The following is a 27,500-nucleotide window of genomic DNA, read 5'->3' on the forward strand; positions in this document are numbered from 1 at the left end:
TTACGGCAAAGATTTAAAGAAAAAAGAAAAAGAAAAAAAATTTAAAAGAAAAAAAGTTAGCTGTTAGCTTCGGTTAGCTTGAGGTTAGGCGCTAGCAGTCGTTTCAAAGAGGACCTCACCTTTAAATATTGTTCAATGCAACAAAAGTTCAATCTTTCTTATGCGTGGGGGAGTAATTCTCTGTTTGCAAAAATATATAAAGTGACTGTAGCACAAACGCTCATTTCCACGACATTTATTTTCCTTCCGAGCCTTGGAGCCCTTTGCCTCTGATGACTGACCGCTCTGATCCGGGCCAGGATAGAGGGAGACCCAAAGAAAGGCACATTGAATTCATTTTTATTGTTTTATTTTATTTTTTCCCACAAATCAAAAGACACACAGGGATAACTTCACATGGTGCATGTTTGTTTTATTCCTTTGATTTCACTTTCGTTCAGTCTCTCCCAGAATACCTCGCTGAGCGACAAAAAACAAACAAAGACCTACGGAGTCCTTCGGAAATCTCTCTGATCTCACAAGCCCTAACTGTGCTTCTGTCACACAAACACACACACACACACACACACACACAATGTGTGTGTTTCTGACAAACACAAACACAGTTTGTTTCTTATTGTGTGTGTGTGTGTGTGTTTGTGTGTGTGTTTTTGACTGTGTGTGTGTGTGTTTGTATGTGTATATAATTGACTGTGTGTGTGTGAGTGTGCGTATGCCTTGTAGGATTTGAATGAATTTTAAATAAATTCTTATTGTAGACTCTCTAATTAATAGTTAATTAATTATAATTAGTTATATTATGCCATTTTCCATTCAATTAATTTCTCTTCAAGTCCACCCAAGTCCATCCACGCATATTCCATTATTTTAGTAGTTATAGTTGCATTCATCATAGTCATAAAGTCATATTCTATTCAAATCCATCCACATTTACTCAGGTAAATTCATCTCTATTCTGTGAGGTTCACATATTCTTTTGAGCTGTGTTCTAATAAAGTCCAACCCTGCTCTATTGTAATCACCTCTATTCAGGGTCCAGTAGGCTATATACTGTATTGTCTGACCTCTCCTCTTCCATTTTAATTCCTTTTGCTTTGTTTGGGAAGTTTTATTTTTTTACAGATACAGGGTCATCGACAGCCGCGTTTGCGTGACCTACTCCTCGCAGAACGGAACTAATGGAAAACAGTGTCACCACTGAGGATAATCTACACACAGAAACACACAGTATATCAGAGAGAGAGAGAGAGAGAGAGAGAGAGAGAGAGAGATACAGAGAGACAGAGAGAGAGAGACAGAGAGAGAGAGACAGAGTGAGAGAGACAGAGAGACAGAGAGAGATGGAGTGAGAGAGAGAGAGAGAGAGAGAGAGAGAGAGAGAGCACGAGAGAGCGAGAGCGAGAGAGAGACCGAGACAAAGAGAGAGAGAGAGAAAACAGTAGACGTAAGGAGTGCTATTTGCTGTATGCTCTATTTGATGTATTTCTCCTCAGCAAAGCGGCCACCTTGACCCCCTCAAATTATCTGCCAACGCAAAGGAAAGAAATAACGGAACAAATATGTAAAGCAGGATTTGCCGCGTAGCTGTGTTCATACACACTCCCCCCCACGTCCCACAAAGTAGTAGAAGTAGCCCCTCTCGCCCTCTCCCACCCTCTCTCCCTCCACTCCGACATGGGAGGTTGGAGAGTGTTGAGTGCAGGGGTGGAGACAGCTGCTGCACCCCAGACAGCTCCCAGATCCATAACAAGCCCTTCAGGGGCGAGGGACCTGCACATATTCACTCTCTGTCCTGCTCGCCGTCCACATCTCTCTCCCTCCCTCGCTCGGTCCTTCCCTCACCCTACCCCCCCTGCGCCCCTGTCTCTCACTTTCTCCTCCCTCTGTGTGTGTGTGTGTGTGTGTGTGTGTGTGTGTGTGATTGAGTGTGTACGTGTGTTTGAATGTGTGTGTGTGTCTGTGTGTTTGAGATTGTGTGTGTGTGTGTGTGTGTCTGTATGTTTGTACATGTTTGTGTGTGTGTACGTGACAGAGTGTGTATATGTGTAGATATGCATGTGTGTATATCCGTGCATATATAGATGTGTGCGTGTGTGTGTATGCATGTGCGCATGTCCGTGTGTGTCTGTATGGAAAGCAAATTCACCATTTTATTCAAATTGAACTATTCCAAGTGGGATAAATGATTCCACCATTCAGTTCTCCAATCCCAGCACCAGTCCCTAACTGAACGACTGCATAATGGTGCCTATATGGTGCGCTTGTAATAATGGCTTTTTCCCGCTCCGAAGTGGACCGACTGTATTCAATTCCTGCCCTGGTTCCCCGAAGGCCCCTTTTCCACGCACCCCTGCCCCCCCTATCTCCTCTGCAAACCCAGACTCCCCGCCCGCTCGGCATCATGGGAAACAGCGGAGAACACCTCTCTCCAGACGGTCCTATGTGGTCGTACCTGATGGACACCTCTGCCATTCTTTCTGGTGGTCCAGTGGATAAAGAAACACTGCACGATATTTGTATGACTGCATTTTAATGCTGGTTGTGTAAATGGATTCAGTTGACCGTGATGCATTTACTGTGTCTCCCTTCTGATCGATACTTGGTTGGTGGTCTGTGGGGTTAATGTTTTGAGTTTTTAGAGTAAGGGGTTTTGCTTAAGAGTTTGGCTGTTTAATTTGGTTTTAAGGGAAGGGTTCTGTTTTAGAGTAAGGGGTCCGTTTTAGAGTTAGGCTTAGGGATTTGGTTTCTGCGGTAAGGGTTTTGTTTTAGTTGAAGGATTTAGGGTTACGGGTTTCGATTTAGGGTTCATTTTCCGTAAGAAAAGCCAATTTCGTTGGATGCGCAAGCTGTCAATATTGGATCTACATGTTTTCACAATCTCTGTAAAGTTACTCCAATCACTTTCAAACTTGCAACCCTGCCACGCTTCAGGTAAGATACAGTGAAAGTTTGGCAAACAGTGGTTGAAAGTAAACGTTGGGGACAAAAGAAAAGCTAAACGTCTGGTTGACCCCTATCATCTTTTGAGGTCCTGTGGCTTCCATGACTCCCAGTAGCCAATCTCCTCTAAACGTCAAACCCAGCGTGGCGCGCCTGAACGAGACAGGGTGACAATACAAGTTTTCCCTTCTTGTATTGGCCAAAATACAAGAAAGAAAATCATTTTCCCACTTGTCATTATCCCTGGACAGGTTTGTCCAACCTCTTCTGAACTTTGGAGCAACACAGCTCCAAACTTGCAAGCAAGCTATGGCACCCTTAAACTAAGACAGGGAAGTTGCTCATAACCATGACATTAATAACATCAATTACATTAATAAGTACCTTTAAGTTTGAATTATATCCAAACTTAAAACCAATGTGTAGTGGAGTATGGAGGCAAGTGTGTTTTACACCTAGGCATTAATGTAAGTTGTATGTAGAGTGACCTAGGACGACGCCGGGAATCAAACTCAGTACCTCCCTGCTGTAAGTCAGCCAACTCAGCCGGCGTACCACCGTAGACAAATGACTCTTCCGTTGGGACGACTAAACACCTTTACTAATTAAAGAAGTAAGAAAAAAATACATTGGCTTTCTGTGCCAATGACATAAGCCATACAGGGCCTGATCCAGTACCTTATGTCAGGAGAACTGGGAGATACCAGTCAGCCAACTCAGAGTGATCTTGCACGGCTTGCTCCTGTTCACTGGCCAACAAATGTTTATTCATAACTAGTGCATGCAGCGGCTTAATTCAGGTAAAAATTGAATTATATTAAATATTTCGTTGAGTTGTGACCTACATTATCAACTGGCCAACTGATTTTTATTCGTAGTGCTTCACGGTGTCTGAAATTAAGTAGAATATGAATTATAATATATATTTTGTCGAGTTGAGTGACCTACATTACATAATCTGAAATCTGATCTGAACGACATATGAGCAAATTCTAGCAGTCTGGCTTTGAACACAGGGTGTCTGGGTCAGTGAATTATTCCATTTTTGAATGTTGGCTTGCGATACTTAAAACATACGTTTAACTGGTCATTTCAAAATGTGTTAAGTTTAGTCCATACCCATGCATTTTCATATATTTTAACTTTTATAAAAAATGTATTTACGTATTTAGTTGCTTTGTGACGGTGAGTTTATTTTTCTCCTACATATATTTTAAAAAACACACTCAGCGGATAAAAACAAAAACAAATCTCAAACTCTCCCAGACGTGACTGAGACACTTACTCGGTGATTCAGATTCCTACCTGAGGCGTTTGAAAGAGACAACTCTCTCCCTATATCTCTCTCTGACTGCGGTCATGGCCACCCTGCGGTCGCCCCTGCCACAGTCCCCCGGAGACCCCTGAAGAATCGCTTTGGAGTCACCGGCGTAATGCTCGGTGTGTGATGTTTTTCGCTCTGAGACGCGAAAACGTGTGAAACTGAGTTTGCTTCCATGAAATGAGTCAAAAGTTGACTGAATAAATCAACGTTTATGTTTCTTAGTTTTTTTATATGAGTATGTTTTACCCGATTTTTGTGCTGACGGTGAAGATGGTGAAGAGACCGGAAAAAAAAACTTTGGAAAACGTTGGGGGGAAAGTGAGGAGAGGAATAAAATTTCGGAATACAGTGGGACTGACATGCAGCATCGGACCACCAGTGGGAATCGAACTTGTGTCACTGGTCTGCGTTTTTTAGCCGAAATGTTTAGCGCCCCAGCGCTAAACAGTGGCCATTTTAACCACCCAAATCGGCGAACAGATCGTACTCCAATGACTTCTGTAGTGGAGCTAAGAGGCCATCCTGTAATATTAGCCGGGGCTCCCTCAGCCAGAGTGCCGAGAGAATCTTGGCCCGGTGTCGAGCGGGGACGCGGAAAGTCAAGAGCACTTTAACAACGGCGTTTGTTTGGCTGTCCTGATGAAGGATCAAGTGCCTAACCTCCCCCTCGCCGCGTTAGCCTCTCTGCGTTAGCCCCGCCGCTTCCCCAATTAAATCGGTTAACCTTTGTGGGCCGTGGCTGAAACAGAGTCAATATGGCCGCCGTGCCTCCGCTTGAAAGTAATTTAAAACGCCGCAAATTAGGTGTGGGGGCTTTGGGGGAGGGAAGGGCGGTGGGCTAGAGGATGGGATAGCAAGAGGCTAATTGCTATGCTAAGTGTAAACGATAAGGGAATGCGGACAAGAATACGTTTTTCTTAGATATCGATTTTTCGTAAATTAACATGTCAGAGTGAGCACAATAGATATCAAAGGAGTCATGTTTTCAGGACGTTGTTAGGGGGGTTATGGTGGTTGACCCCCAGCTGATGGTACTGGGTTCGAACCCCAATGTCTGGAGGGTGTTCCTGAAGAAGATATAGATTACCTCCCTGCCCCTTAATGACGTTTACTACTAGTCACTGTAAGTCACATTAGATAATAGTGTCTAAATATCAGATGGAGTGATAGGCCTACATCCAATTAAAAAAAATGTAAAAAGAGAGAGATAGAGAGAGATAGAGAGAGAGAGAGAGAACAATCTTTCTCTACGGTATATAAAGAGATAGACAGGACAAAGACCAAAATATAAAACTAAGAGCAAGAGGGGATGAGACATAAATACAGTATATAGTACAGTCCAGTATATGACCAGACAACAGTCTTCTCTTTGTAAGCCCCAGCTACTACGATGATGAAGTGAATAAAGAGTGAGCACATGCTTTGTTCGTTTTTTGGTGGACAAATTTTCAGCTTCCAAAAATCGATGCAATACACGCACACTTGCATACAGGTAGAGAGAAATTCATGAATGGACAACAACGAATGAAGTAAAAGTGTTTGTTGGTGTCTTTCTGTCTCTGTCTGTGTGTGTGTGTTTTTGTCTTTCTGTCAATGTCTTTCTGAATTGGCGTGTGTCTGCGTGTGTGTTGGTGCGTGCATGCGTGCGTTCGAGTGTGTCTGTGCATTTGTGCATGTGTGTGTGTGTGCGACATGACTACAGTCTACATTTGTCTTTTAAATCTTGATACATTTGTAGGAATATGTGATTTAAATTCATGAGAGTTGACAAAGTCTATACTGGACAGGTAATGGAAAATGCAAGGTGGTAGCCCTTTCATTACAGTATATATGTATATATGCGTTTATAAATATACATTCATATGGACATCTCTTATTCCATTCGCCATTATGCAATACGATATCCGCATGCAAAGCAAAAGCAGAATCTAAATGCACCGCAATTTACAGTCAGAGTAAACAAGACGCCCTTAGCAGCCCTCCTTGTCTTTATATACATATTTCTCTTTCTACAGTCGTCAGGTCAAAGGTCAGAGGTCGGGGGTCAAACGATGTAGAGCCTTTGCATAAATAAACAACAGACTCAATCAGGGAGTTTCTTAGTGTGTGGTCCGGTCGGCTACTGTTGCTGCGTTGTAAATATTCCTCGCCGCTACTGAATCTTAAGTTGCTTATATATTCTAAATAAATCAAAATACCCGACCAGGGTATGCCTTAAGCCAACACCGCTGGTTTCGTCGGTAACGTGGAGTGCAGATTCATTCGGGCAACAGCAGCGGGGACAAATCTGAAATCTTAATTATTTGGGGATATTTCACCGCAGGATGTTTTTTAAACATGGTTGAATTTGCGAGAAAAATGAAATAAAGTGTCATTGCGTAATATCCCAGATTAAACAAGTATGTACCGATTGATTATCCCAGAGCAAATCAAATTGGTACAGAAACACAACAGTTATTGAAAATTGGTCCGAATAGTATTGAAATAACACCATTGGGGAGAACCAGTAGTATAAGTAGTAGTATAACCATGAATAGGTGAAGTATTAGTCGTAGTATTACTAGGAACATGGGTAAGTATTAGTAGTAGGATTACAAGGAATAGGTAATTATATATACTTTTCAGAAGCAGAAATACTTCATAGTCACGGCCGTTTTGAAAAGGCAGCTGAAAATATTGATTCAATCTTAATTATGTTATACTTCTATAAAAACAGACAGGCGTGCAACATAGAAAAGGCTCCAACCAAAACAATTATTTCAAATGCCAACACGAGATACGTGAAAGTTATTGTGCGAATACGCTACAGTAACCTGGCTTTGAGCACCATAAGGGCGGACACAGATGCTGTATACTAAGGCTTTTAGAATTTCATCATTTCAGCCATCAAAGAAATCACAAGAAACTTGTGAAGGAACACATATATGTCCAAAACAGAGAAACATAAAGGGGCCGCAGAGTTGTGGCAGGAGGAAGGGATTGGATGTGTGTGTGTGTGTGTGTGTGTGTGTGTGTGTGTGTGTGTGTGTGTGTGTGTGTGTGTGTGTGTGTGTGTGTGTGTGTGTGTGTGCGTGTAAGGTTACAGGATAAGTATGTAGCAGACTTCAAACGTGCACATTGACGGAGAGAGTGCAAAGCCACTCTTCTTTTGTGAAACCCCGCTACTTTGTGTGTGTGTGCGTGTGTGTGTGTGTGTGTGTGTGTGTGTGTGTGTGTGTGTGTGTGTTCGGTCTGTGTTTGTGTTCGGTGTGTGTGAGTCTGGGTCTGGTGCATGTGTCTCTGTGAGTGTATATATGTGAGGGAGCGTGTGTGTGTCTATGTGTGTGCGTGTGAGTTTGTGTGTGCGAGCATGTTTGTGTGTTTGAGTGCATGTGCTTGCGTGTGTGTGTTTCCAGCACAACTTGTCATGTTGCCATCTTGCCCGGTTGCCTCTGTTTTGCCATTTTCTCATTCTTGTTATGACTGCATCTCTGCATGTTATCATACGGATATTTACGGTTTATGGATATCATTGTTTTCGTCTCCCAGCCGGAAGGTTTTCGGTCTTCCCGTTAACCGACCCCGATGAAAGTGTTCTAAATAGCGATAACCTAATCGTAAACATAAAAAACAAATTGATAAAATAGCAGTTGGGGACGGATCACTTAACCTCTGCTATTTCGGCTGTCAAATAGTCTGGGGCTTTCCACCACGCATAACACATCGCCCGCGGATGTTGTTTCTGCGGATGGTGGGACTATGAAATGTCACCGAAAAGCCTCCCGGCCTCTAGCCTAATGTCCACCGCCCACTCCGGTAAAGAGAGAGAATAGAGATAATGAAATATCAGTACGGATATGAAAAAGAAAAAGATTTCAAGTCATGTCAATTTCAGGGGAATGAAAATATTGATTTATACACAATGATACGTCTACATAACAAACAACTTCGTGCAAAGTGACTCAAATGCTGCACATGTTACACGTTCAATCGAAATATGAACTGATGAAGTGAATATTGCACTTTGAGAATGGTTTGCGAAATCAGCTCGTTTCGGTCAATATAGTTCAGTAGTTACATAATATAGTCCAATTCCCCCTAGTTGTGAATGTAAGTTTCACAGTTAACATTTCACAGGTCTTCAGTGTCACCAATGACCTCTGCTTTCCTTCTCCTCAAGGTCAATTCTCTGAGTCCATATTTTTAAGTGAGAGCCTCTCTCCGACCCCTCAGTTAAATACCCGCCCACAGTGACAGTTCTACGCCCAGCTACGCCCCGGGCGAGACTCCCTCAGAGCGGGACTTCGGCGAGGGTTTTGGTCTGTGTGTGCACGGCACCTTTTCAACAAGCAGACATGGGTTCGAGTCCTGTTTGTATGCGTGGAACATCAACACGGCCACCTCCCCCTGGCGGTGATGCAGAGATCAAAACCTCAAGGAGACGACCCTGACGACCGCTCAGAAGGACAGGAGAGTAGTCACTGTATCCCAATTACAAGTGACTCCATTTCTCCTCAGTACATGTAGTTATATAAGGGAGAGAGAGAGACAGTGAGTGAGAAACAGAGAGACAGAGAGAGGGAGAGAGAGGGAGTACGAGCAGGAGAGAGAGAGAGAGACAGACAGACAGACAGACAGACGGACAAGCAGACATAATTAGAGAGACAGAGAGTAAGAGTGCGAGAGAAAGAGAGTGAGCAGCAGACAGAGACAGAGTGAAAGTAAGAGGGGGGAAGAGAACGGAGAAGCGGAGAGGGAAGGGAAGAGAGTTAGGACAAGGGGAGGGTAAAGGAGAGAGCAGATGGAGAGGAGAGAGTAACAGCAGATAAATGGGGGAGAGGTCAAGAGGAGGGGGGAGAGAGATGAGAAATGGAGGAGAAAGAGAATAAGAGAGAGAGAACACGGCAGCCAGTGGTGGTGGTGGACAGAGGCACCCTGGGTGAATTTGATCAGTGAGATTACTAGTAACCCCCCCCCCCCATGTAGCAGACCATTTAAAGCTCATCTCTGGTTGTCTTTCGCAGTCACTGCCGTGCATTACCCTTGTAGCGCTGCGACAAGGCGCATTCATCAATCCTCCCCCACTCAACCCTCTCTCTCTCTCTCTCTCTCTCTCTCTCTCTCTCTCTCTCCAAAGCACACGGTCTCCAGGGATCATATATATATATATATATATATATATGAGAGAGTGTAAGCGCGAGCGAGAGAGAGAGAGAGAGAGAGAGAGAGAGAGAGAGAGAGAGAGAGAGAGAGAGAAAGAGAGAGAGAGCGAGCGAGCGAGAGAGAGAGAGAGAGAGACACACACACAGTCCATGAAACGAGGTCTCAACCCATCAGTGGTGGCAGCACACAGAGAGAGAGAGAACGATCGCCCTCCCTCCCTCCCTCCCTCCCTCCCTCCCTCCCCCCCTCCCCCCCTCCCTCCCCCACAACCCTTCCGACAGACAGTGTCCAAATGACTCCTTGAATGGGTTCAGATCCATCACCTGGTTGGGGGGCCGCCGTGGTCCCGGCGGAAGCCAGTAGCAATGATCGACGGCCAGGCTAGGGGCTCCCAGGAGGGCCCTTCTGGGAGCAAAGGGAGGGGGGACGGAAGGGCGGGGAGGTGTGCTTCCCTCGGTCGGGCCAGATTGCAGTAGGACAAATAATCCACTGATGTAATCGCAGAATGAACTAGATAAAACGATGTAGGAGAGCAGGGGGAGTTAGGGCGAGGAGGGACGGGGTTGGGGCAGGGGGGTTTAGTCTGGGATTGATTCCCTTCATCCCCAGAGCGTCTTGACGCAACAAGCGGCAGTGTTATGATGGCGATGTGCTGCCGGATGGTCCCTTCAGGCGGGATGGATGGCTGGGGGCTCTGATCTGCCCCAGGGGATTTGGATACGCTCGTGGCGCCGCCGGGCGCCGGGCTGGGAGAGATTGTGTTTCGGTGATGCGTCGGCCCGAGTGTTTCTGTGGTGGGTTGTGTTGGCTTTAGAAGGGTGATGAGATGCGTTGGGGTTTGTTCTCTGGGTTCTAATTACCGAGAGTGTTGCTCTGAATTCAGTGTGGATGTTAGACTCGCCGTTGGCGGGTTTTTTTTTTCGGTAAAAAGTTCGGACATTTTTCGGGAAAGTTTTTCAACCGTCCTGTCGGTATTAAAAAATTGAAAAGGTAAGAGATGAAAGAGAAAGAAATCGAGAAGTATCTTCTGCAATGCTTGAGCGTCATTTTAAAAAGTACAATGAACAAAAATTATCAATAAAGAAAGCGCAACTTTTTTTCATAATTCTTTCTGCCTGTTAAACAAAACAAAAATAGAAAGAATTAAAATAATTATAATAATCTAAAATATAAAAAATAAAAGCATATATATATATATATGTAAAATAGAGAAAGAAATAGAGAACTGTCATCTGCAAAACGTGCGTGTAATTCTAAGAAATAAAATCAAAATAATTATCAATAAAATCATAATTAAAGATCTTTCTCATTCTCTACAGAGGCTCCCCGTGGTAATTATTCCCGTAATGTATTCATGTATTTATGAAGTCAATTATCTTTAAACAAAGACAACAGTCTGACTTCTCCACTCTCAATTCACCTCCCTGTCACACAAGAGATTTCACAAGTCAGTAAACCGCTGCGCCGCTATTTGGATAAAAAGGGAGATTTCATTCAGAAATACGCGACAGAGAACCCAGCGGAGAGACCGATCCCCTGCTGAGCTTCAAATATCCCCCTTCAACGCTGGAGCATTTTCACATGCCAGTCTCCGGAACCCGCCGAACCGTTGATGAACCAAACCAACTGTTTTCCATTTGTTAGTTAAAATATTCACTATTTCGTCGTCGCTAATTGTCTCCTGGAGCCCTGCTATAGAACAGCTCTTTTTATCTGTCTGATCGAAAGGTAGCGCATATTCTCTGTTTTATTTGTTTTTTAAACATATGGGCAGAACTTACAGGCAGAAGTTTATTCCCGCTGTATCAGTTACCCTTTGAGAAATCGCACTGACGAGCCATTTAATATCCTCCACTTTTTTCAAAGAGTTGAAAAGCAGTCTTGAGAATCTCCAACAGTCCAACTGTCACAAAGCTGTTTGGACACTTTATTTTTTCAACCACCATCTATTTACAAAGTTGTTTTGTTGGTACAATACATCTCGAACAAGCCAATGTCCGTTGTGAGCAACCATTTGTTTCGGTTTGATCCATTAGGTATCACAGCAGGAGACTTTAACATCACAAAAGATCAGCTTTTCCCGGCTACACTGAGAGAACAGAGGACTGAGTTTGTGGTTGTCTCTGCTATGAGCTGCTTTGAAGAGGTGAGGAGGAGAAGGAGGTGGAGGAGGAAGAAGAGGAGGATGATGAGGAGCGACTCCACATTGGTCTCTTTGGACTCGAGTCATTTGTGATTGTGAATGGTCTCTTGTGTTTTCTTGAGTTACTTTCTTAAATGTGTGTTGCCTTTTTATTTATTCAAAAAGTAATCTGTTTTCATGGTTATAGAAGCCAATTTATATATATATATATATATATATATATATATATATATATATATATATATATATATATACATACATACATAAATACATTCTTCTGGCTGAAATATAGAGAGATATAAAATTAACAACAGCAAGTTCAAAAAACAATCCATGCAAACCACAATTAATTATTTTCACAAACAAAGACTGATAGAGCTTTTTTTTATCCACCCTAAACTTCAAGAGCACTTTAGTTTTCTCTCCATTCTGGGAACCCCAACAAAAAAATAAATAATAATTATCCCTCCTTACTGTTAGTTCTTACAAGGCCTCGGGGTTATTCAGAATAAAGCATCAAAAAAACAAAGTCTTTGATTAATGGTCTGACTACTCTGCAGCTAGCTAGCATCAGACCGTGCAGACTCACTGTCCATCGTTTGTCTGGCTAGCTTCTTCTTCATCCTGGGGAAATGGATTAGTGGGTTTTTGGGGGTGGCCAGCTGCCAGTGCCTCCATAGAGAGGTTTCAAAGACTGATTCTCTGGGCGCGGTCCATAGATATGTGAAATGTGGTTAACGGGTTAAAGATTGTTTTCCCAATAGCGTGCCAATTCTGACTTCTCTTTTTGGAGAGAGAGAGGGAGAAGAAGAGAGAGGGAGAGAGAGAACGAAAGAGAACAAGAGAGAACGAGAGCGAGAGAGAAGACGGGGGGTGAGAGAGAGAGAAACAGAGAGAGAACCAGATAGAGAGAACGAGAGAACGAGAGAGAAAAAGATAGAGAGAGGTTACATGAGCCAAAGCCTCAGTGTCTATATTCCAAGTCGCAAGGATAAACTTTTGAGGACAAGTGTTGGAAGAGATTAGAACGAATATACAAAGCAACATATAAAAAGAATAACTTGTTTCACCAGAAGCTTGAATTTCGGTACGCATCTATTAATATCTCTTCCCCCCCCGGAGAGGTAAGTGTCTGGAAGGGAGAGAAAATAAACAAAATTGAGACTTTGCTGACCCTCCTATGAATTTCTGACATTGGGTCGCCCTTTATTTGGCGGGTTAGCTCTTTCGCTACATGACCATAATGCAGCTATAGTAAATAAGTAAATGCCATTCGTCCAGCTCCAGCTATCAGCATCGTAAACGACACGCGCTCCGACTCTGATATAAGAGGACATCAACACCGACGACAGTATAAATACGAATAGTGCCCGCAGTGGCGTTTGACTGTGGACGGGAGACCGTAAACAAGTTACTATTGTCAAAATCACAACAGCCGGCTGTAACTAAACGTAAAGGGCCAGCTGGGAACTTTTACTATGGGGGTCGGGAGGGGGGAGGGGGTGAATTGACTGAGTTTCATTCCGACGTTGTTGGCCGACGTTTTGTTTTGCTCGTTCTTTTTCCCACCTTCCCTCATGTGTTGACGGAGTGAGTGAGTGAGTGAGTGAGTGAGTGAGTGAGTGAGTGAGTGAGTGAGTGAGTGAGTGAGTGAGTGAGTGAGTGAGTGAGTGAGTGAGTGAGTGAGAGAGAGTGTGTGTGTCTGGGGGGTGCAGGGCAGGGGGGGTTTGCGTCCATAAGGAGGGAAGTATTGATAAAAAAAGGGGGACAGTTGGATATTTTTGTTCCCTTCGCCTGACATGAGTGAAGAGCCACACCGAAAGGCAGCAGGGATGTGGATACGACTCACACACACAATCATAGACACACACACACACACACACACACACACAGACACACACACAGCACACTGGCGTCCCAGCAGAATAGCGTTTTTTGACATTTATAATGAGTGAGATGTTTCCAATCTTTGTCGCCACCATTTTGTCAGACTCCAGCACTTGTGACAAATGAAAACCATGCATCACCTTCTATATCATGTTCCCGGTGAAATCCCACTATACAAACACGCACATCACCCCCTCAACACGCGCCGCTTTGACCAAAAGTCCGACAAAAACCACCCAAAGGACGCTCAGCGATTGAATTAGCCGGCTCTAAACTAGAGTGGGGGTCAGTTGGTTTAGAGATGACAGGTCCATAACTCAACATACGAGTCACCCCCAGACAACTCGTTATTGCTCCACGTTAAAAGACACAATATATCTTTACAAGCTTTCCCCACAGGCGCCCCCATCTTTGTTTTTGTTATCCCTCCCACATGGTAATGGGTAACACGGCAGAGTTCTTTTTAATTTATTTCTCTATAGAGGAAAAATGCAGCTAGCCGGTTTAATGCTAGATATCATTTGAGGTTCGTATTATGACACGGCTTTGATGAATGCTCGATCCAGATTGGTCAATTACGGCATTCAGCTGGTGTATAATTTCTGTATGGCGGTATGATAGTATTCATTTTCGACTAAGGCTTTTATCCACTTCCATGGATAATGGTGGATTCAGTTACACGTCAAAAAGAAGCAGGTTTGGGGTTGAGGTGTCTTGCTCAAGGATGCCTACTGCTAGACACAGGACATGTATCTGAATTCAAGTTAAATCCTTAAAAGTGGGTAAAAGCGTCTGCTAAAATGAAACTGAAAAACATGCCTCTGAATCCAAGGTGTTCGCTGTCCTTCGCCTGGGATTAAAGTGCCTGCCAAACGTCCAACGAGTAAATAGTTAAGAAGATACATCCGTGTAAACACAATATTTGCATCTCAAGCCACAGCTAAAACCAAGATTACAGTGAAGGGGAAATAATCTTTTGCAGGCATGGGACAGACAGCTATATTACATACATTTAAAATACTGTTCTTTACCCTAAAGGCCTTTTTATGTTTGTTTATTATTTCCAGTGATAGTTTACCCGCCCTCATTATTCAAATATAAAGTTGTTTTGCCTTGGTGAAGAACTCTGCTAATCACGAACGAGAGACACACCATTAATATGAATGAAGTTGCATCCTCATCCACTTTAACAGAAAATATATTATCTGTCCCAAATTTCCATCTCACTTTTTTTGGGCCGCACATAAGTATAAATATACATCGGTTTCTTTAGAGTTTTGTTTTTCAGTTTCAGCCGTCGTTGTTTCGAGAAACTGGGTTGAACGCACAAGCTAGTGTTGTATTGCTAATTACGCAGTCCAGCCCAAAAGCAAAGAGCAACAAGGCTTAGCAAACTCAAGCTTATGCTACAATCTGACCAAACACTCTCGGCACTGTAGGGGGGCTTATTAATTATATTAGGGGGGAGATTAGAACAAATTCAACTAAGCTCTGGATCTCTCATGGTGTGGTTTCAACACTGTCCGCACGTAGCCTTACCCTGTAGGCCTCTTTGGGTAAGATTACCCAGAATGCCCTTCCAGCTCATTAAAAGTACTATATCTGAATTCACTGTAATAGGAATCTTAAACAATAATTCAAACATCGAGTGGCTATTCAACTTTTCTTGAAAGTTTAGATTTTTTCGTTGTGTACATTTTTGAAGTAGGTCACGGATATTAGGGAATCATACACGGTAGGTAGTGGACAATCGGAGGAATCTAATCGGTGTCCATGCCTCAACACCGAACACAAACTCTGCCAGCGATAGAAAACTTTCCCTAGTGGGAAAACGTCCCAAAAGATAATTCCCGGCCACCAACGTCTAAACTTGTAAATGTGTTAAACAAACTATCTAACAATCTGTCTGAAAGGTTCACCAAGTCGCAAGAATGGATTCCTCTTCAGTGGAATATCTCCTTAACGAAACACGAAGCAAGATCAACTCTGCACCTTTCTGTTTTTGGCTTCTGGCCTAGTTTCCCTCCAGAAGTAAAGATGGCATAGTAGGTATGCTGGACCCTAGATTACAAACACCCAGCTTAAAGCAGTAATAACGTGGTGAGAGGAAGGTTACTGGTGACGTATACAGCCTGAAGTGCATCGTTTAATGGGCGAAGGGAGTCTTTGAGCAGGTGCTGGATTTGAATCCAAACGATTGGAATGACAAGACACGTGTATGACCTTCGCTTGACCTTCTGCGGGCGTGGGGCCGCTAATGTGTTTGCGCAAGGAGGAGCATGAGTGGATAATGTTGACGATGGAGCCAGTGGGGAGTAGCGTACTGGGACCCACAAACATCTGCTAACGGCGTCTCAGAGCAGCATGAGAGCTGGTTGAGGAGGAGGTGAGGGCTTGTAGCAGGGCCGCTGCTGGCCGTTTCGGTGCCCACCGCGCGCTATCACTCAATTTGCCGAAATTGAGTGATAGGTTAAGCAATTAAGAAAAAACAACGGTGGGCCTCTTCATGACTAATTTATATATTTTTTTAATTCAATAATGCAATAATTATTTTTATTTTTTTATTTTTTTTACAAACCATCATTTTTGGTGCCCCCCCCAGGGCCTTGGTGCCCTACGCACTCTGCGTACTCTGCGTATAGGGAGCGGCGGCCCTGGGTTGTAGGGTGGCGAAAGTGTTCAAGTGTCTGGTCGGGTACCTCGCACAGATTCTTCTGACCATCCCTCAAACTACAGGGAGTAGAACACTATGGTAAGTGTAAGTAAGATATAGATATAGAGGTGGCGATAGCTGGCAGCCGGAAAGCTTCTTGGTTTGAAAGTTCTCAGGCTAACCTATAGACATCTTTCAGCAAGATAATGATCCTTAAAGTCCTGCTCATTAACGCCCTGCATCTGAAGCTGAACATATACTGGTAACACTTTACAAGATGCGTACGTTTATTAACCATGAACAAACCATTCGTTAATTCAGTGATGAGCATTAACTAACCATTAACTGACACTTGTTAACTTATGGTCCAGTGATTATTTACTAATGGTGTTCATGTTAACTTAAGTATCCATTTATACATTATTTAATAGGATTAGGTTTTAAACCATACTAACTAACCCTAACATTAACTCTAACCCCTATGCTAATTTTAATTGATGGTTAATTAATATAATCTTATTGTAAGGCGTTCCCCACATAGTAGGACAATCTACCTGTGGCCATCGTTGAAGAAGAAATACCTAGTCAAATACACAGTAATGATATATCTAAAAAATAAAACAAAATTATGAATTACCAATAAATAAAATCCAAGCGAGATGCAATAGATCAAACAGGAACGGTAAACATCGTTAAAGCACAAATGGTAGGAGTACTATCCAGACATTTGTAGTTATTGGGTTTTACACGATCGTGAGCTGAATTCTGTGTGGAGCGACTGACTGTAAACCACTTCTGTAGCCGTGCACCTCCAGACCCTCAATACATTAATTAATTGTTTGGATCATGAAATATTAAAAGCGAGCATCCAGGGGAAAGAATCACTGTAGGCAGCAAATGTCAGGATCAATTCAATTATTAATAAACGCTACGCTGGCCCTATTCGATCAGCAACCTGAACTATTGATTTGTATTCGGGGCGAGGAGGGGGGTGGGGGGAAACACATGGCCAGGCTGCAACCGTATGACACAGCAACATCGATGTATGGATTTTGCCTTTGGAGCCGCAGGAACAAATTTAATTTGAACAGGAAGAGGAGTGTGGGGTTGCTGCAGCAGCAGAGACACATGCACACACACACGAACACACGCACACACACACACACACCCCCACACACACACACACACGCACACGCACACCCACACACACACACACACACACACACACACACACACACACACACACACATTAAACTGGGAGGAGTTTGGGAAGTGAAGAGAGGTACGGCGGCCTGAATGTGTTTCCCCGACTTCGATTTCCTCCTCTCACATCGTGGCCGTTCCTTCTGTATGACCCACATGTTTTTTTCTGTTACATCATAAGAAACCAACCATCCGAAACAGTCTCAAGTCACAAGCCCTTCCAATGGCTTCAAATTGAGGAAATAATACTAAATATTATATATATATATATATATATATATATATATATATATATATATATATATATATATATATATATATCTTCATTATACTCACAATTTTACAAAAAAACAAATAAGGTAAGACACTAATATGTATTTTTTTCTTCCAACAAGGTCTCATTGACTGGCTGTTTATTATCCGGGGTAAGGGTGAGACTATAAAGCGTACACACTGGGGTACCTACGATAACAAGACCTACTTCGGTGCCTCATCAAATGGACCCCATGCGGAGCAATCTAGGGCCCCCCCGCCCTAACCACACACACACACACACACACACGCAGAAACACACACACACACACACGCAGAAACACACACACACACACACACACACACAGACACACACACACCGAAACAGACGCGCACACACACAAACCGACACAAGTCCCCCGATACACACACACATAAACCGACACACGCCCCCGGACACACACATACACACACACACACACAGACACAGACACACCGACACACACACACACACACACACACACACACACACACACACACACACACACACACACACACACACACACACACACACACACACAAAGACCATCGGTACTTAACGGGGCCGATGGCCAGCGGGGGGGTTCCCATGTTCGTATAAAAACACGCTCCTGCTAACCGCAAAGAGGAAGTAGAACCCAACGGGAATCATTAAGAGGTGCAGTGAAAGAGTAGATCTCTCTCCATGTATATTTCATTCTATTCCCACACCAGGCCTGCTGTTTCACCAGCGCCCCCTATAATCTGCCATGTGACTCTAACATGTTACGTAAGGCTCAGTTATTGTTCCCTGCAGACGCTTCGACGCAGTCTTGAAACTGGTTTGGTTCTGCGTCGGGTTTTAGTGAGCGGACCAATCACAGCCCTTGCTGCTGTGTCTTCTCGACGCAAGGTTACCATTTCTTGGAGGCGGACGTCAGGCCCTTGCGGTGGGCGCAAGGAGGGTCCGCAAGGACGTTATGGGTCCGCAAACCCTCTTGCATTGCGTCGACGAGGAACCTTAACTAAGCCTTCAGTCTGGGAACCACGAGGGCCGGATCCGAAGGGGTCCAAGTCTGGAGGGTACTGCAGGGGGTACGGCTTAGGGGTATTTGAGACGGTCAGCCCTCTCTGTCCGAAGCACACAGTCCCAGAACACGCAAACGTATGGACCCTTGGACTGAAAGGGAAACTCTGAAATACCTGCTCAAAGAACAACAGAGCAGCACCCAAAACAAAATCTCCCCTGCTAATCGATTGCGGACGTTTGCGCTCACGGATTATATAGCTGTACTGTTTTTACGTTTTGTACAGTTCATGTGTTCATTTTTGTTTTACTTTATACTAAATGTTATGTTGTTGACCTGCCCGCAGACTACAGATGTGAATTTGCCACACGGCTAACATTTACGTTAAAGCTTGAACCGAGATGAAGGGTTGATTGACATGTACCATTGTATATTCAATGATTTTATATGACACTTAATGACCTCAGTAATAAACATTAGGTCAAACTGTCAAAAACATTCATAAAGACTCCTTCATGTCACGTCAGTCCTAGGATAACGCTTCAAACTAAATCAAAAGTTACGTCAACATTACAGTATACTCTGCACAAGTTTTACACTACTACATTGATGCCCTGAAACGCACCCAAAACATAATAACTCTAGTCACACCACAGCTTATAATCATTATGGTGCATTACTGAATACAGAGGACCCAGTGGGATTAGTTTACAGCTGGACGACTCAGTACTTCTGGGCGAATATGGCATTTAATGAGGGCCGGGTTGGTCTCACGATGCTTAAGTGCAGCGACGGACCTATGCCTGCATAAAGACCCCATCTATCTGTCTGAATATGTGGGCTACTCTCTGTTTTTACCAGCGCTACCAACCCGATCGCTGCCTTCCCCGTGGTCTAACAGCAAAACAAATGGGAACGGATGCATTAGAGCGCAATAAACAAACCATTACCAACCAAACATTTATTTTTGTTGCATTGTTTTTTTGTTTTGGTTTATTGAAGAGGAAATCAGCCCTGCCTGACAAACAAGCAACCATACTAGTAATTCACAGAGAGACACAGTTGGAACAATCATGCAAAACATTAAACACATTCTTCTGCATCAACTTACGTCTTCAGATGACTAACTATATTTAGGAAACCATTTTGTGTTGAAAGAAAAGGAAAATTACAGTAATAATCCTACGGCGGCAGTAAAATTGGGGGATTAATTGCGAGGGAAATAGAGGCGATGCGAGGTTGCTAGGCAACCCCCCCTTTGATTGAAGCATCTCAAGAAAATGTCAGATCGTGACCTAAAGCCACACGCTGTGCCGACCGCTGAAAGTTATAGTTTTGATTTTATTATCACGACTATTCGTATTTTTATTTCACCGGTCACACGAATCAAACTTTAGATAAGTAATCTCAATTTTAGATAACCAATCTAAAGTCTGACAGCATGCGAGCGATTTGTTTTCTGCGCGCCTCATATTCGTTTAGCCCAATCACGTCGTTGGAATGGGGATCTGCAAGCGTATAATTGGCTATAAACAGTGAACACAAACGGGTCCAGCACTGGTTCACAGTCAAGAAAACAAACTAAAGTGTATGAAAAGAGTTTCAAATCAACACTGTGTGGACAGAACTCTGGAGGAACACGCTTATTTAAAATCCCATTCTGAAAGCATTGCACAAATCGGTTGATGATTCAACCGTAATGAAATACGAAAGCAGAGGCATAACTTTGGCCCTCAAGTTTTTTTGGTTGGCTATGTGCGATGCCCTCCCATATTCCAAGTTTGTCTTTAATAAGTTAGCCTGCTGGATCCAAGATTGCTGTTTTACCGCTTTATCTTTGAAAGTGTAGAGAATGACTTTGCTAGACTACTCATTTTCTAATCCAACCAGCTTCAACGATTCTCCATCAAAATTGTGCATTGAAACGTTGACATTGTCTGATTGTATTGGAATGCTTTCATCCAAAGCACTAACTGAATGTTAACTCTGATGGATGCACTTAAGGAGCAGGTAGGGGTAAGACCGCTTCCTGCTTAACACAGCAGACAGGTATTTTTGGGGACATTGTCGCCTAGCATGGTTGACAGTGTCGTTGTTGTATGATTGTGTGTGAATGTGTGAACATTAGCTAATGTTGTACAGCGCATTGAGTGGCAACTGGTTGGAAAAGCGCTGGACAAATGCAGTACATTACAAGTTCAATAACAAGTCTCCCTAAAAATGTTGCGATTTGAATTCCAAACAGCACTCAAAAGGAGTTTATACGACCGCCACACAGATAGATATAAATCCCCGCTTCACCAAAGTGTCGTAGGCATAATTCTCATTATTATTTACAGCTCACAAGTTCATCGATGCTGCTAATATTTTTCATCAAACTTCTTCATACATATTTTTTATTCTTTTTTTTTTTCGACCACTGGGCCGGCTACGAAATCAATTCCAAAACAACAACGCACGTGTGTGTGTGTGTGTGTGAGTCTGTGTCCATGTGTGTGTGTGTGAGTGTGTGTGTGTTTGCTGTGTGTGTGTGTTGTGTACTCGTTCACCAAGCGTCAGTCGTATCAGGCCTGCTGTTTGTGCAGCTTGACTGATGTGGCGTCGAGGTGACCTACAAAAGCAGCCAATGGCCGGCCAGTAAATCACCTCATTGGCGTCTGCATTAATCTAATGCTGGTAGAGGACGGATTCCGGGCACCACCCTACTCCGTCAACACCTCCCCGACTACACCACCATTACCTCCCTGGGCCAATGAAACCTTCACCTCCTCCCCTGCCACCCTACTCCGTCAACACCGCCCGACTACACCACCAAGAACACCCTAATCTACTGACACCTTGACCTCCTCCACCACCACCCTACTCCATGAACACTTCCCTGGCTACACCACCAATACTACCCTTATATACTGACACCTTGACCTCTTCCACCACCACTGACACCTTCACCTCTCCCACCTCCACGCTACTCACCACAACAATCGCAACTCCACATCACCATCCTAGCAAAGGGGCAGGGTGCGAGATCTAAATAATGACAGACAGATCTAGAGAGGGACGGAGAGAGAGAGAGGGAGAGAGAGAGAGAGAGAGAGATAGAGAGAGAGAGAGAGAGAGAGAGAGAGAGGGAGCGAAAATGATGGATACATAGAAAGACGGACAAAGATGGAGGGAGTGAGACAATGGTGGACAGATCTAGAGAAGGACAGAGAGAGAATGACAGATACATATAGAGAGGATGACAGAGAGAGGGAGCCAGTGAGAGAGAGAGAATGATGGACAAATCTAGAGAAGGAAAGAGAGAGAGAGAGACAGATACATATAAAGAGAGTGACAAGAGAGAGGGAGGGAGTGTGAGAGAGTGAATGACAGAAACGCATACAGAGAGGGACAGAGATAGAGGGGGAGGGAGAGAGGGAAATAGAGAAGGTCAGGAAGAGAGAGAGAAAGAATAAATGAGACAAATAGGAAGAGGGAGAGAGAGAGAGAAAGAGAGAGAGAGAGAGAGAGAGAGAGAGAGAGAGAGAGAGAGATTTGCAGACAAATAGAGAGAGGGACGGAGAGAGAGATGTCCTTTCCGCATTGAAAACGAACCGTAAAGTTTATATAGAGGAATCCCCCCCGGGTGCACCAACTGCCATCCTGGGAAAAAAAAACGATCTATTTCGGTTTTAAAAACATAACCACAACATCGGCAGCCAACGGACGGCGGAGACGTTTGACTTTGGGAGGTGGAGCGCTCCTCCTTGCATCTATCTGGCCCAACGGCGCCTGGCTGTAATATAACAGACTAATTTGATGATGTTGACTTTGACCAGAGGGTGGGTGGGTGGGTGTCGCTGAGGGTCTATAGGAGGGGGGGTGTTGGGGGGCGTGTGACTGGAGGAGAGAGGGTGGGGGGGTTGATTTATTAAGCCACCAGTCGCGGCAGGGATCCAATCAGGGCCGCACGTTGGGTGCCGGCCGACCAGTGTGTGTGTGTGTGTGTGTGTGTGTGTGTGTGTGTGTGTGTATGTGTGTGTGTGTGTGTGTGTGTGTGTGTGTGTGTGTGTGTGCGTGCACGTTTGTGTGTGTTTGTCTTTTTGTGTGTGTGTGTTCGGGTGCATGTGTGTCCGTGTGCATGCGCATTCTTGTTCATGTGTGTGTATTTCTGTGTATGTCTCTCGAGGCCAGCCACGTGTCAAGGACAAAATGCGACGAAAAAAAAACAAAACGCACACGTACACACAATCACACGCCAGCCCACTCACACAGCCTACTGTGACGATGGCTCCGACCATTTTTCATCATCGCTGTCACCGGCCCCCATTTCAAGTCTATATATAAACACAAACATTCTACTTCCTGTTGCAGTGCCGGGGTGAAATCCTACCGTCGTCACCAGAACACACTTTGAGATGTCACGCAATTATTTATACATGCATAAAATGCAAACGCCATGACAGCCATGCTCACTTCGTCTCTGTGATTCACGCGGTGAACCCGCGATTATTTTACTTTAACTGTCGTGTCGTTACATTTCTTGAATAGCGTGATTGTTCTCGGACTCCCCGGTGTGCGAATTTGTATGAAAGTGTGTGTGCTGAATGGCTCCACGTGCTGGCAGCATGTGGAGCCATTTTGTTCTATTTTTAAGTGCCAGGACGCAAAACATACAATAAGTGCATATATTAAGTGCCAGGATGTACAACATACAATAACTGTGTGAGATGTATGTAGGAGGATCGAGGGGTAAGGGGGGAGTCTATGCCCAACAGCCCCGTCTTGGCTAAATTCACTAAACGGTTTCTCTCTCCAGAGTGAGACATCACCAAGATAACAGGTTTGTTTTCTACTTCTTTTTTAAAAAAAAAAAAACGGAACAATCTATGAATACTGCAAACCTCAAGGGCAAACACATTATTACTTCAGGAGAAATCATTGAATCCACTAGTTGTTATGGTGCATTTGGTTTCAATACGTGCATGTACAGTATGAACTCTGTGTCTGTTCCCCTTTATGTTATGTTTGTCTTCCTCTGTGGCTGGCTGACCTGAATCGATTAGAAACCACACACACACACACACACACACACACACACACACACACACACACACACACACACACACACAGACACACACACACACACACACACAACAAACTTCATTCCATAGTTTGGCGGGGTTAGTTGCTACAGCAACATTTCCGACCGCTAGAAATGCTATTTCTAATATTTGAAGTTGTATTATCCGTTATTCCGCTAACCCAAGCTTTCCGTTCCAGGTGAACTGACAAAACTCCTAATGTGTATTTGCTCCGCACTACGACACAGCCGGGAAGGAGCGACCAGCTTTTTGGAGACATTCCAAACATTCTCAATATTGTTTCTACATCAAAAATGCATGATCAAACAGCGATTCCTTGATAAAAGTTTGCAAAGCACTTAGTGGGGTCAGCGACCTCCGAGATTTATCAACACTGATTCTAAACGTCAGCTGTCCGACCCGCTCAACAAAATGTCCGTCATCGAACTCTGGTTGTGCGGGCATCCGTACGCACCTTACACTACGCTAAACTCAGTCAAAGTTTAGTTTTTAGTTTTACTTGTATGTCGTACGTCCTGGCACTTACTGTTTGCACTTGTTGTGTGTTGTATGTCCTGGCACTTAATGTACACCCTATTTGTATGTTGTATGTCCTGGCACTTAAAAACAGTACTTACCATTAGTGCCCGGCACAAAGAATATCCTTACTGTACCTACTGCGATATATTGTTGTTTCTTTTTCTTCTGACAAATTTACTTATTGTAAGTTCATTTGGACGAAAGCGTCTTCTAAATGCCCTCAATGTTAATGTTAGCATGAATCTTAAATCGCTAATCTTTCTTCGTGCTAGCTTGACCTTGAGCATGCTAGCCCTGACTCCGATACAACTCCGTGCGGTACACTTGAAGCTTTCCCTCTCTCCTTCCACCTAATTTCCAGGTCGTCCTTCCCTGACCCTTCCTTACAAACTACAAAAGGTGCGCCGATACAACTGTAGAAATTACGTAAAAAAAAAAACATATTTACTAGTACATAAGTTCAGTATTGACTCTGCCGCGGCCGGGCAGGCTGCCGTCCATTCCCGATCAGCGCTCAGGAACCCTGGAGACTCGTGTTTGCTACGCTTAGCCGTCTCCGCTCCGTAACTCAGAAGTCAATGGAACGCGGGCGCTTTGCCTGTCAAAGAAACAATGAGGGAACCCCGGAGCGAGGAAAGAGAAAAAACGAGGGGGTCGAGGGTCACGTCTGGGGGTCATGTCTCGTCGGTTGTTGGTTGTTGTTGTTTTTTCTGATGACTGGTGATGGAATACGAGTTTGAATGAAATCCCAACGGAAACACAATGGAAGGCCTTCGGACATCTACATGCAGTCTGTCTGATTTTATGCAAAGTGCTGTGATATAATAAAAGCATACATATCGATGTTGCAGCAAATATAACAAAATGTTACTCAAAGACTACAAAGAAGTGTGGAACAGGGAAAGGCTGTGAAGGCCTGGCCTATGCTTTGCTACAGGCTTCAGGCAACACACACAGATGCACAGCTCTATAGATACGGTTCTTCCCGGTAACGATATCGAAGGAGAAAACTTAATATCTACCACCTCCACCATACTCTCCCAACACCGCCCTTACTTCACAAACCTTATCCACAGACACCTTCACCTCTTCCATGACTCTGACCTTTCTCCGCTTAGCGAAATCGAGCGTGTTGCGTGTGTGTGTCTGTGTGTGTGTGTGTGTGTGTGTGTGTGTGTTTGTGTGTGTCTGTGTCTAGGTGTATGTGTGTGTGCGTGTGCGTGTAAAAGTAAGGTGGGGTGATCGGCTTGGACCTGTGTTGTGTGTGTGTGTGTTTGCGTTTGCATGGAAAGGTAAGTGGGGATGGGGGGGATACAACTGACATCGTGGGATCAAACACCCATTTCCCACAATCAATCCCGATTTGACTCCGACCTCTCTCACCTTTTTTTTTTTTACACTGTTGTCACGGCGATTGATCACAGAGCGGCTAATCAAGATCTATCTGTGGGGAAGAGCGGCGTGCTGAAGCTGGTCTCCTCTGATTGGTGGACGGCACCTGGCTGGCGGGGGGATCAATAAGTTCCAGTAACCTTCACACACACCAGGCGGGGGGGGGGGGAGCTGAGTTGTGTAAACAGACCAATCAGGACACCATTTGATCACCGCTTTCCGACGTTTTCTTGTTTGCTGTTTTCTTTGCGGTGGGGGCGAGGGTTGTTGAATGTCACTCGTTAATTGTGAGGTGTATTTTTTTTCTAAGAGGACGTCGGGAAAGACGTAAAAAACAGCTCAAAAAGCAGCGAAAGACATTTCTAGGAAAGAGGAAAGCTCAAGTAAAAGTCAAAAAGCATCTAAAGATATTTCCAGGAAAGAGAAAAGCTCAAACACACAAATACACGTACACGTTTTAGCATGGGGGGGGAATCTCTGTCGTTAGTTGCAAGGTGTTTTTAACAAAGACGTCAGGAATGACGTCAAAACCAGCTCAACATGGGAAACTCAGAAAGCAGAACAATCTATTTCTAGGAAATAGAAACACACACACAAACAAACAACGCAACCAACATTGCCGCCATTTGTCGAAAAGTGCTTTGGGCACTTAAAAGATAACGCTTTGTAAAACAACAAGTGTGTGAAAGAGCGTGTATGCGTCGCAGAGGAGCACGACTTTGCGTTTTCAGCTCAGCGTGACGCACAGACACAAACACACACACACACACACACACACACACACACACACACACACACACACACACACACACGTGACCGGTTCAGAGGCTGTGAAGGCCGAACGATGGTGAGAAAAGTGGGTTGGTGCACTTAAACAGAGGGGATTGGCTGAGAACAACCGGTAGGTGATTTGTGCCTTATCTAAATCTTCATTGTGACGGAAACACCACAGTCAAATAAAGCACTTTGAATCTGTACGAAAACTATGCTACCGAGTGTGCGCTTGTGCATGCTTGTGTGTTCTATGCGCATGCTTGCATGCATGCATGATTCACGAGCGACCACATTCCCCAGAGTCCCGTCCCCACTGCTGGGACCACCGCGTTCACCGGTCGTAGTCTTTTGTCTTTCCCTTCCCAGTCCTTCCCGTGATTAATTGAACGAAGAGTTTAATGAAAATGTACCATTTGTGCCAATTGGGGTCCTACGACTTTGTTGTTATCTCCTCAAGTGGGTTTAGGGGGAATCTTGCGGATTATAAATTGGAAAAACACCGCTCTTCATCGCTGAATTGACCTTTCGGAAGGCGACGCAGAGAATAAAAGCTGTGATTATCACTCAAGGTGTTTCAAAGTGTGCGGTTGTTTTAATAAAATGGTCGGCGGTGGTGGTGGAAAGCCCCGCAGGAGCACACCAGGAAGGGTACGGCAGCAGAGATTAGAGATTCACGCTGGCTAGCATGTTCATTGAACACGTGTGTGTGTGTGTGTGTGTGTGTGTGTGTGTGCGTGTGTGTGTCTGTATGTGTGTGTGTGCAATAATGTATACAGCGTTGTGTTTGTGGGCCTGCACATATTTACATTTACCTTCAGGGTGTTTAGAAGAGGCTTTTATCCAAAGCGACTTACAATAAGGACTTTTGTCAGAAGAAGGATTCATGTACCACCCACACACCTTCATACATGCACACATACACTTAAACAAATGCACACTCACATACAAGCGCACAGTAACACACGCAAGCATGAACACACGTGCAAACATAAGCACATATAAACATACAAACAACCAACCACGCACACGCCTGAATGCATGCACGCTAACACACAGGCACACACCAACACGCGCACGTGTGTGCGTGCGTGTGAACTTGCGTGCGTGCGTATATGTGTGCATGTGCATGTGTGCACGCAGT

The sequence above is a fragment of the Pollachius pollachius genome, assembly GCF_949987615.1.
Source record: "Pollachius pollachius genome assembly, chromosome: 4".
NCBI lineage: Eukaryota > Metazoa > Chordata > Actinopteri > Gadiformes > Gadidae > Pollachius > Pollachius pollachius.